Genomic DNA, 10182 nt, shown 5'->3' on the forward strand with positions numbered 1-10182 from the left:
GTGCACATACACTGTAAAAACATAATAGCACAAAACTAGAAACCATAATATATGAGCAAAAACCAGTAAGATAAAAAATGCACAAGCAAGGCAACACGAGACAAAAAGTCCACAATGCTACCACTGAGCTATTTTTGATTTGGCCGTCTACTACTGGACATGGGACCTGGCCATACATGTGATTTATATACCCTTGGAGGCTCCATTAGAGATAACTATTTTTTTTTCTTTGCAAGTGGTTGTCAATTAAAGTTAGCTTCTTGGTTAGGGAGGTGACCTTGTGTCCACTTCGTCCTCTCAGTGCTGACTTGGACTTGTTCATGCCCTGTGTATACTGTCAGTCTCTGTGAGTTCATATGGGCATCGGTCCTACTATGTCTTGAAGACCCTGTTTACTGGTGTCTCCATCCCTCCGGCTCTTAGAATCTTTCTGCTTCCCCTTCTGTATAGTTTCCTGAGCCCTGGTATCTTTGTCAAAAATCAGATGTATATAGATGTGTGAACTCATGTCTAGGTCTTCAGTTATTTCCATTCATCAATTTGTCTGTTTTTGTGCTTGTACAAAATATAATGTTTTACTACTATAGGTCTGTGGTACAACTTGAAATTAGGGGTGGTGATCTCTTCAGCAGTTTTTTTATTATTAAGGATTGTTTTAGCTATCATTCAGGGAAACTGGATTTTGTCACAAGCCTTTTCTGTATCTATTAGGAAGATCACATGGTTTTTATCTTTCTGTTTGATAGATTGCATTTATAAGTTTACATATGTCAAACCATCCTTTCATCTCTGCTGTGAAGCTTTCTTGATCATGATGGATAGCTCTGATATGTTCTTGCAAACCAAATCAGTTTGCAAGTATTTTATTAGGAATTATTGCATTTGTGTTCAAAAGAGAAATTTGTCTATAATTTTGTTTATTAGGTCTTTGTGGCTTATGAATCAGAGATATTGTGATTTAAGGTGTAAAGGCTTTAATTCTTCTAAAAAGGTCTGGTATATTTCTGTACTGAATCTATCTGGGCATTTTTGTTGTTGTTATTGTTGTTGTTGGGAGACTTATCATTACTACTTCTATTTTAGCAGGGGTTATAGGTCTGTTAAATTTCTCATCCAATCTTGGTTTAACTTTGATAGTTGGCATACATCAAAAAATTCATCCATTTCTTTTAGAATTTCCAGTTTGGGGAAGTACAGATTTTTAAAGTATATTCTCATGAGTCTCTAGATTTCCTTGTTGTTTATTGTGATGCCCATCCTTTCATTTCTAATATTATTAATTTTGGTCTTCTCTCTTCATCTTTTAGTTAATTTATCTATTAATCCTATTAATTTTCTCAAAGAAGCAACTCTTTGTTTCATTGATTCTTTATATTAATTATGTTATTGTTTCCTTTTTATTGATTTCATCCCTGAGTTTGATTATTTCCTGCCATCTGCTCCTTCAGGTGTTCTTTTGTTCTTGAACTTTCAGGTGTGCCATTAAGTAGTTAGTATACAATCTCTCCAATTTTTTATGTAGGCACTTAGTGCTATAAACTTCCCTCTTAGAAATTGCCTTCATTGTGTCTTATAAGTTTGGTTATGTTATATTTTTGCTTTCATTAAATTCTAAAACATTTCAATTTTCTTCTTAATTTCTGTCTTAACCCATTTTTCACTCAGTAGTAAGTTTTTCAGTTTCCATGAGTTTATATACTTTCTATTATTGTTGGTATTCAGCTTTAATCCATAGTGCTCAAATAGGATATAGGATCCTTTTCAACTTTTTAAATATCTGTTTAGATTTGTTTTGTGACCAATTATGTGGTCAATTTTGGAGAAAGTTTCATGAGTTGGTGAGAAGAAAATATATTCCTTTGCGTTTGGGTGAAATATTGTTAATATCTTCTAGGTACATTAGTTACATTTATTCATGATGCTATTAAACTCCTGAATTTATCATTTAGTTTTTGTCTGTATGGCCTGTCTATTTAGAAGAGAGAATGGGGTACTGAAGTCACCCACTATTACTGTGTAAAGGTCAATATGAGATTTTAGCTGTAGAAGTATTTCTTTTACAAATTTGATTGCTCTTGCATCTGGTGCATAAATGTTAAGAATTACAATATCCTGATGTGGGATTCACCTCTGTATGCTCTGAATATGCTTTATTACCATTGGTTAATAAAAAAAAGCTGCTTTGGACTTATGGCAGAGCAAAATAGAGTAAAGCAGGAATTCCTTATCTCTCTCTCTCTCTATCTCTCTATTTCTATCTCTCCAAGCAGAGATAGAGGAGAAAAAAGGTGTACTGAGATGCCATGTAGCTGTCGAAGGAGACAGATGCTGGAACCTTACTGGTAAACCATGAGCCTCATGATGATACACAGAAAAATAGAAATGGGTTAATTTAAGATATAAGAGTTAGTTAATAAGAAGCCTAAGCTAATAGGCCAAGCAGTGTTGTAATTAGTAGTTTCTGTGTGATTATTCAGGTCTGGAATAATCAGAGAAACTACAGCAGTCAGGAAACTAGAGAGCAGTCTCTGTGAACAATATTCTCTTGGTGAATTTTTTTCTTTAATGGATATGTAGTGTTCTTTCCACCTCTTCTGATTAGTTTTGGTTTGAAGTTTATTTTATCAGGTATTAAAACATCTACACCTGCTTTCATCTTGGGGCCATTTGTTTGGAGTACCTTTTCCACCTTTTTACCCTGAAATTATATCTATCTATTCTTGAGGGTAAGGTGTGTTTCTTGCATGCAGCAGAAAGATGGATCCTGTCTTCTGTATATAGTCTGTGTCTTCTTGTTAGAGAAGTGAGACCATTAATATTAAGAGTTATCAATGTTAGTATTTAATGGATCTTGTTATTTTGTTCTTATATTATGGGCTTTCCCCCACTCTTTTGGTTTAATATTCTGGGGTTATTTATTTCTTGTGTTTTCTTGGGTGGCAAACCACTTCAGACTGCAGTTTTTCTAAAACCTTCTGTAAAGCTGGATTTGTAGATAAATACTGCTTACATTTGGTTTTATCATGATATATTTTTCTTTATCCATATAGTGTGATAGTTATGCTGGGTATAGTAGCCTGGGCTGGCATCAGTGGTCTTTTAGAGTTTATAGAACATTTGTCCAGGCCCTTCTGGCTTTTGTAATTTGCATTGAGAAGCCAGGAATTATTCTAATATGTCAGCATACATATGGTACTTGATCTGTCCCACTTGTAGCTCTTAATGTTTTTTCTCATGTTCTGCACCTTTAATATTTTGATTATAGGTCATGAGAAATAAGAATAAAATGAGAACAGTAATTTAAAAACTCATATATAAAAATGGGCAAAGACCTTGAAAAGGCCATTGCCTTTTCTATTTCTCTGAAAGAGAGAATGACCAAGAAGCACGTGACAAAATGTCCCCTATTGGGACTGGAGAGATGACTCAACAGTTAAGAGCACTGACTGCTCTTCCAAAGAACCTGGATTCAATTCCCAACACCCTCGTGGAAGTTCATAATTGCCTGTAGCTCCAGTTTCAGGGGATCCAACACCTTCACATAGACATACATGCAAGCAAAACACAAACACACATAAAATAAAAATATTCAAACAATAAATAAAAAGATATACTTTAAAATGTCCCATATTACTTAATTCATGAGGGAAATGTAAATAAAAATCACAAGATACTTCACAATCACCAGGATATATAAATCCTATAAAGAGATATGGTAGAGATGTAGAAAAACTATAACATTTGTTCATCACTGGTAGGAATGCAAATGCTGTGTAAAACTTACAAAGCTTTCTTAAACTAATCAAGATTAAGATGCAATCTCCTTGATCAATGAATTGAAAGTAGCACTCAAGCAGCTGTCTTATATCTAAACTCATAGCAGTTTTAAACAATAGTCAAAATTTTGAAGAAATCCAAACATTAATCAATGGATAGTTGAAAAAGAAGATATCCTTTTATAGATGGGTTCTCAGTATAAAATGGTTTATTATTTTTCACCTTTTAATGTGATGGCTATAATATGGATTCAGTAGAAGTCATACTTGAAATTTTGGGTTCTGATAATTTCCTAAGCTACATGTAGTAAGTACTATACTCTCTTATGGTATTGGGCAATGTTGGGGAGTCATATATTCCTGTCAACCACAGGGTTACAATGGGAAGAAACTGTGATTCTGTGATAATTTTCAGTTGGAAAAGTTTAACTAATATATTTTTGACACGATAGTTTCAACTTAAAGCAATTTTTGCACATAGCCCATCATAAGTCAAGTAGCATCTGTACACACAATGGAGGACTAACCAACCTTTAAAACGAAGGTTATTCAGATACATGTTACCACATGAATCAACTTTGATGACATCAGGTTAAACAAGATAATTCAGTCACAAAGGGGCAAATTTTCTATAATTACATTCATATCAAATGTGTAATCAGATTCATAGAAACCAAAAGTAGAATAGTGATTGTCAGGGTCATGAGCTTGAAGGGAGTAGGAGGACCTAGCATCATCGTTTAAGTACTACAGTTTCAGTTTTCAATATGCTGAATTCTGGAGATAAATGGTAGATTGGTTAGTGAATGTACTTTAAATATCACATAATTGTTCACTTTAAAATGATTAAAACCATAAATTTTATATCACATTTTCCACATTTCAGTGCTTCATGGGGATTTACAACTAAAAGAGGTCTTTCTGGCTAGATATTTGAACTCCCTACATTTGGAAAACTAAAGTTCAAAGAAATATCATATCTTGAGTGAGATGAGGTTTATAATAATTAGCAGAGGAGCCAAGACACACATACAAAACATCAAGTATAAACAGGAGTGGGGATAGCTGAGCTCAGCAGATTTCAGCCTCACTTCCCTTGCTTCTATGAGTCAACTGCATTAAAGTCGGGCTTTTTCCTGTATGCACAGAAGTTATGGTAATGTCAGAGAGGATATATAGAGTTTTAAGGTTGGGATTGTTAAAGCCAAGGCTTCTCAATCTTTATCCGCATAAGGATTCCCAAGACATCTCCTTAGAAAGTTAATTAACTCATTCATTTTGCAGTGTCAGAGATCAAACCTACAGTCTTACACCTAGTAGGCAAATTCTCTGCCACTGAGTTCTATTTCCAGCCTGAGATTTGCATTTTTTTTAAAATGAGCTCTTGACTAATGCTGGAACTGCTGGCTTTGAGTACAACACTGAGCTTTTACAGGATCAACTTGTCCTCCCAGGAAGTAGAGTTTTTTATCCTGCAAGTAACTTTCTGTTATTTATATCGGTGTACTTAGAAGTACTATTTTTTCATGATGGAATGACATGAAAAAGACTGAGACCTACACCATAGAGTTCTTTAATTTGGGTGGCTATAAGAATCACCTGGGGAATCCAGAAGCCAAGGCCCTATCTATTTCAAAGAGCATGAATCCATAGTCCTCCTTTGTAATCAGCTTGGAAGGGATAAATAGATTTTGAAGAGACACTTGTGCCCATTATTTGGCTGTCAGACTTTTAAAACAATGGACTGCCAGGTGGTGGTGGCACATGCCTTTAATCCCAGCACTCAGGAGGCAGAGGTAAGTGACTCTCTGAGTTTGAGATCAAACTGGTCTACAGAGCAAGTTCCAGGACAGCCAAGGTTGCATTTAGAAACCCTGTCTCAAAGCAAAACAACCCCCCCAAAAAAAACCCCAAACCATAAAAGGGGCATGCGCTCACACACAAATACACACACACATACACAACAAAACAACAACAACAACAAAATACCCCAAATGCTTAAAACTTGGTGTCAGGCAGATGCAGGATGCACTTGCCTTTCAAAAAAGAGATTACTCACAGGGTTGTAATCTCGTAAACTTGTCAGACCACATTGCTAGAGATTGGAGGTCAGCACTGGTGAGCAGGACTGCTTAGATATGAAGGTCCCTTAACCTCTATTTAAACTTTAATCTTTCTTTAGGACCTTGACAATGAATTTCATTGGAGCTCACTGAATCTCTTTGTCCTGCTTCTCAGTATGGCCATATATCTTTTTCTGGTTTTGGTATTAATTGGGTTCTTGTGATTGATTTATTGAAGATTGGTGGCTTTCCTGGCTTCTTGGAGAACAGACCATGAATTCAAATTCAATAAAACCACGACTCTGATCCGTATTAAAGTCTGAGAACCACTGCACAAATTGGGTTATTTTAAATGCCTTAGTAACTAGGCAGTAGCCTTTAAGAATGTGGCAAAGCCTTTTACCAACTGTGAAAGGCAGTGAGGGTGATTTTCCTCCACTCACTTAGAAAACAGGACTTACCATGTGTAATGTGTGGTTTTGATCACTAGTGACATGAGTTCACAGTGCGAAGTCAGCCATAGATTCTGCTCAAGAAAAACTCATGACTTTATGCAAGAGATAACAAGTGGATAATTGGAATAAATTACCTAAAGTGCACACTCTCACAGAAACAATAAAGTAATATTTTTATAATCTTGTACTCAGGGAATAGTTGCTGTGAGTCAGTTGCTGAGGTTACAATAATGACTAACATAGTTTCTATCCCTGGGAAAATTGTGGATAAAAAAATAATGTGAATGAGTAGGTTAGCATGCCAATGTTGCTGGGAGTCTACTCTTGAATGCCCACTCAAAAAAACATGGACTTTTGTCACTAAAAGATTCATTCAAAACAATATCTGTTAAGTCACCATAGAAAATAGGATAGGTCTTCATTCAAAGCAGTTTTCACAAAATACTTTGAAGTCCATAGTAGATATTTTCCCCCTGATCCATCTTTTATGCTCTTTCTATGACAATAATTCACAGCTCATCAAAAGGTTTAAGTTTTTATGTATAATCGTTCTTTAATTTTTTTTTCCTTTGAGACAGGGTCTAACTATGTAGCCTAGGTTGGTCTCGAACTCATGATCTTCCTGCCTTATCCTCAAAAGTACTAAGATTGCAGGCATGCAAACCACACCCATGTGATGTTTAATCTAAAGAGAATTTCATCTTCGTTTGATCTTCCATAGCCAGTAGCATCAATATAATTACCAATTGTTGAAGTAAAAACAAATATTTATAAGTCTTTTTCCATTGCTGCTCAGCCCATTCTGCCTTCCACTCTGGGGAGTGTGCTTTGTTTTTGCTTTTTTAGTTGCCAAAATAACTTTGATTACCTTCTTGCTCCTCTTGTGGCCCTCGGGAATTCTTCAGGGGCACAAAAACCAAGGCTGCTGTTGCAATTGGTATGGGAGGGTGTTTTGGTAGGAGGCATATCTTTCCCTATTCATAACACAAACCTTTCCCTCTTTAGTTCCATTGTATTCCAACGTTTGTGAATTCTATGTCCTCAAATCCATACTTATATACCACAGAAGGGAGGTCTCCATTCTGCCCTTCCTTACTAGAAACCACAACTTGCTTTGAGTAGGAATGACTCATTTCCTCTGACCTCTAACTCCTTTGATGTCAAGATCTGAAACTATACTGTCAGAATCAGGGTTATGAGAACATTTTGCTGTAGGATTCTGATATTTTGAGCTATAAACACTCTTGTGTTGAGGCTTGTAGTAAAGTCACCCACCTGAAGCAGAATATTTAGATATCAGTCTTTGACTTCTTTCACCAAGAACAGTCAAACAAAAAAGGAAGTTGCTACTCCAATGCCAAGAATAAGGAACTAGTTTGTAACATACATTTAGCAATGCTCCCACCATGTATTGGAAATTTGCCATTTCAATTTTTTGAAAGTGTAATATAGTTTGTGGGCACCAAACATATCTCATTCTTTGATTTTCAAAATTTTACAAATTCAAAAATCTGTGACTTTTTACTATGTTCTATAAAACCTCCAACCCAACATCCATGTTTTCTCTTGTTCTAAAAATCATAAAATGACTCAGTTTGTGTCTCTTTAACTAATGGATTAGTACATGCTGAGAACTGATAGAAACACTGCCATGAAAGAGTAGTTAAGACTACCTATTTCAAAAAGTATGCTTAGCCGGGCGATGGTGGTGCACGCCTTTAATCCCAGCACTCGGGAGGCAGAGGCAGGTGGATCTCTGTGAGTTCGAGACCAGCCTGGTCTACAGAGCTAGTGCTAGGACAGGCTCCAAAGCCACAGAGAAACCCTGTCTCGAAAAACCAAAAAAAAAAAAAAAAAAGTATGCTTTTCAGTGAAGAAGGTAGGCTTACCATGTGAAGGGACAGACAACGGTGCTATATTACATTCCTTGTAAAATAATGAAGTTGCAATTTATGCACAACTTTACATACAGCTACATTCAGAAAGTCTATTGATCCACTGTTTTTCTATACTATGCTTACGTGATTTTTACCTATCAGATAAATCATATAGTCTCATAGAATGATGTACAAGTACTATACACTGCTGAATCGTATGAAGACTTTGTGAAACCTAGTGCTTTCTTTAAAAAAAATGCCAATGTATCTTGTTCACAGAAGGGTTTTAAATAATATTTCAAGAGGCTGCAGAGGTGGCTGAGAGGTTAAGAGCACTGACTGCTCTTCCAGAGGACCTGGGTTCAATTCCCAGCACCTAAATGGCAGCTTTCAACTCTCTGTAACTCTGGTTCCATGGGACAGGACACCCATGGTAAAACACAAATACACACAAAATAAAAATATATTTAAAAAGATGTGTTAATAACATTTTGGTTTTTTATAAGTATGGAGCTACTTAGTGCATTTATTTGTTTCTTTTTTGTGAGTTTTAGGTTTTGTATTTTTCAAGAACTTACTTATCATTAAGTTATCTAATTTGTTCTGAAGTTACTCACAGCAATTTACTAATAAACCTTTCTATTGAAGGATCCAAAGTCATGGTTATTCTTAATTCTTGTACTTTCTGTTTTTATGTAGTTTTTTGATCAATCTGGAAAACATACTGTCGGTTCCGTTGATTATCTCAGAAAATAAACCTTTTGTTTAACCAGCTTCTGCTTTGGAGTTCGTTTTCCAGCACATTGATTTCAGAACTTTATTGTTTCCTTTCTTCTGCTTATATTGGGTTTGGTTTGACTTAGTTCTGTAACTTTAGGTGGAAGCTGGAATAATTTGATATCATTTTATTTCATTATATGGAATTTGATACTATTAATTTCCCTCTAAATACTGTTTTACATTGTCCACAAAAGAGATTTCAGTTTGAAGTAAAGTAAAACAAAACAAAAGAATACTACTCTAGGAAATCCTTAGAATGACAAACATCTGCCAACCAATGCACACTCTCCTAGGACTTTTGAGAGCAGTTGTGTGGCAGGGGTGCCAGAAGAGACTGGGTAAAGGCCTAACTCTGGCTGCCATGTCCAGAGCCAACTGTGGCTTTCCAGAGAGGACACATGACATAATTTGCTGAAAGTATTCTATAACTGTTTTATCTTCAATGTTAGGAAAAGATTACTAAGCTCAAGTAGAGTGGGCTCCTGTTGAAAATTTTGTGGAACAAAAGAAATACTTTTGTTTTGAAGGTATTTGTAAGACTTAATAATGGTAAATATTTTCTTCACGTTTTTCTTATTGTTGCTTTACCATGTCTGATTGTTCCCATTTATTGCATACGTGTTTTGCTTAGTAGGGTCTTTCTTATCTCATAGTAATAAAAAGGTTATTCTGGGGCTGGATAGTTGATAAAGTGTTTGTTGTACGAGCAAGAAAACTTGAGTTTTGATCCTCAACACTCATGTAAAATGGAACATGGCTGTCCAGGCCTGTGTCCCAGCTCTGGTGGGTTCAGGGAGAGGAGGAATACTCAGCCTTGCTGGCTAGTCAGTGTAGACAAAGCAATAGTTCTAGATTTGGTGAGAACTTGTTAAAATTAAAATAGAGAGGGCTAAAAGAAAACACCTCTGTATGCATCTGGTCTCTGTGCACACATACCAGAGGGGACATACAACACACACACACACACACACACCACTGATGTGGGATTCCCCTCTGTATGCTGTGATTACCATTGATTAATAAAGAACTTCTTTTAGCCTATATCAGGGCAGAACAGAACTAGGCAGGGAAAACTAAACTGAATGCGGGGTGAAAGAAGGTGGAGTCAGGGAGAAGTCCTGTAGCCCTGCTGGAGACAGATGCTGGAACTTTACCCAGTAAGCCAGAGCCTCATGACGATACACAGATTAATGAAGGTGGGTTATTTAAGATATGAGTTAGCCAGAAATAT

This window comes from Alexandromys fortis, unplaced genomic scaffold (assembly GCF_014885135.2).
Source record: "Alexandromys fortis isolate MF-2015 unplaced genomic scaffold, M_Fortis_MF-2015_v1.1 scaffold_44, whole genome shotgun sequence".
Taxonomy (NCBI): domain Eukaryota; kingdom Metazoa; phylum Chordata; class Mammalia; order Rodentia; family Cricetidae; genus Alexandromys; species Alexandromys fortis.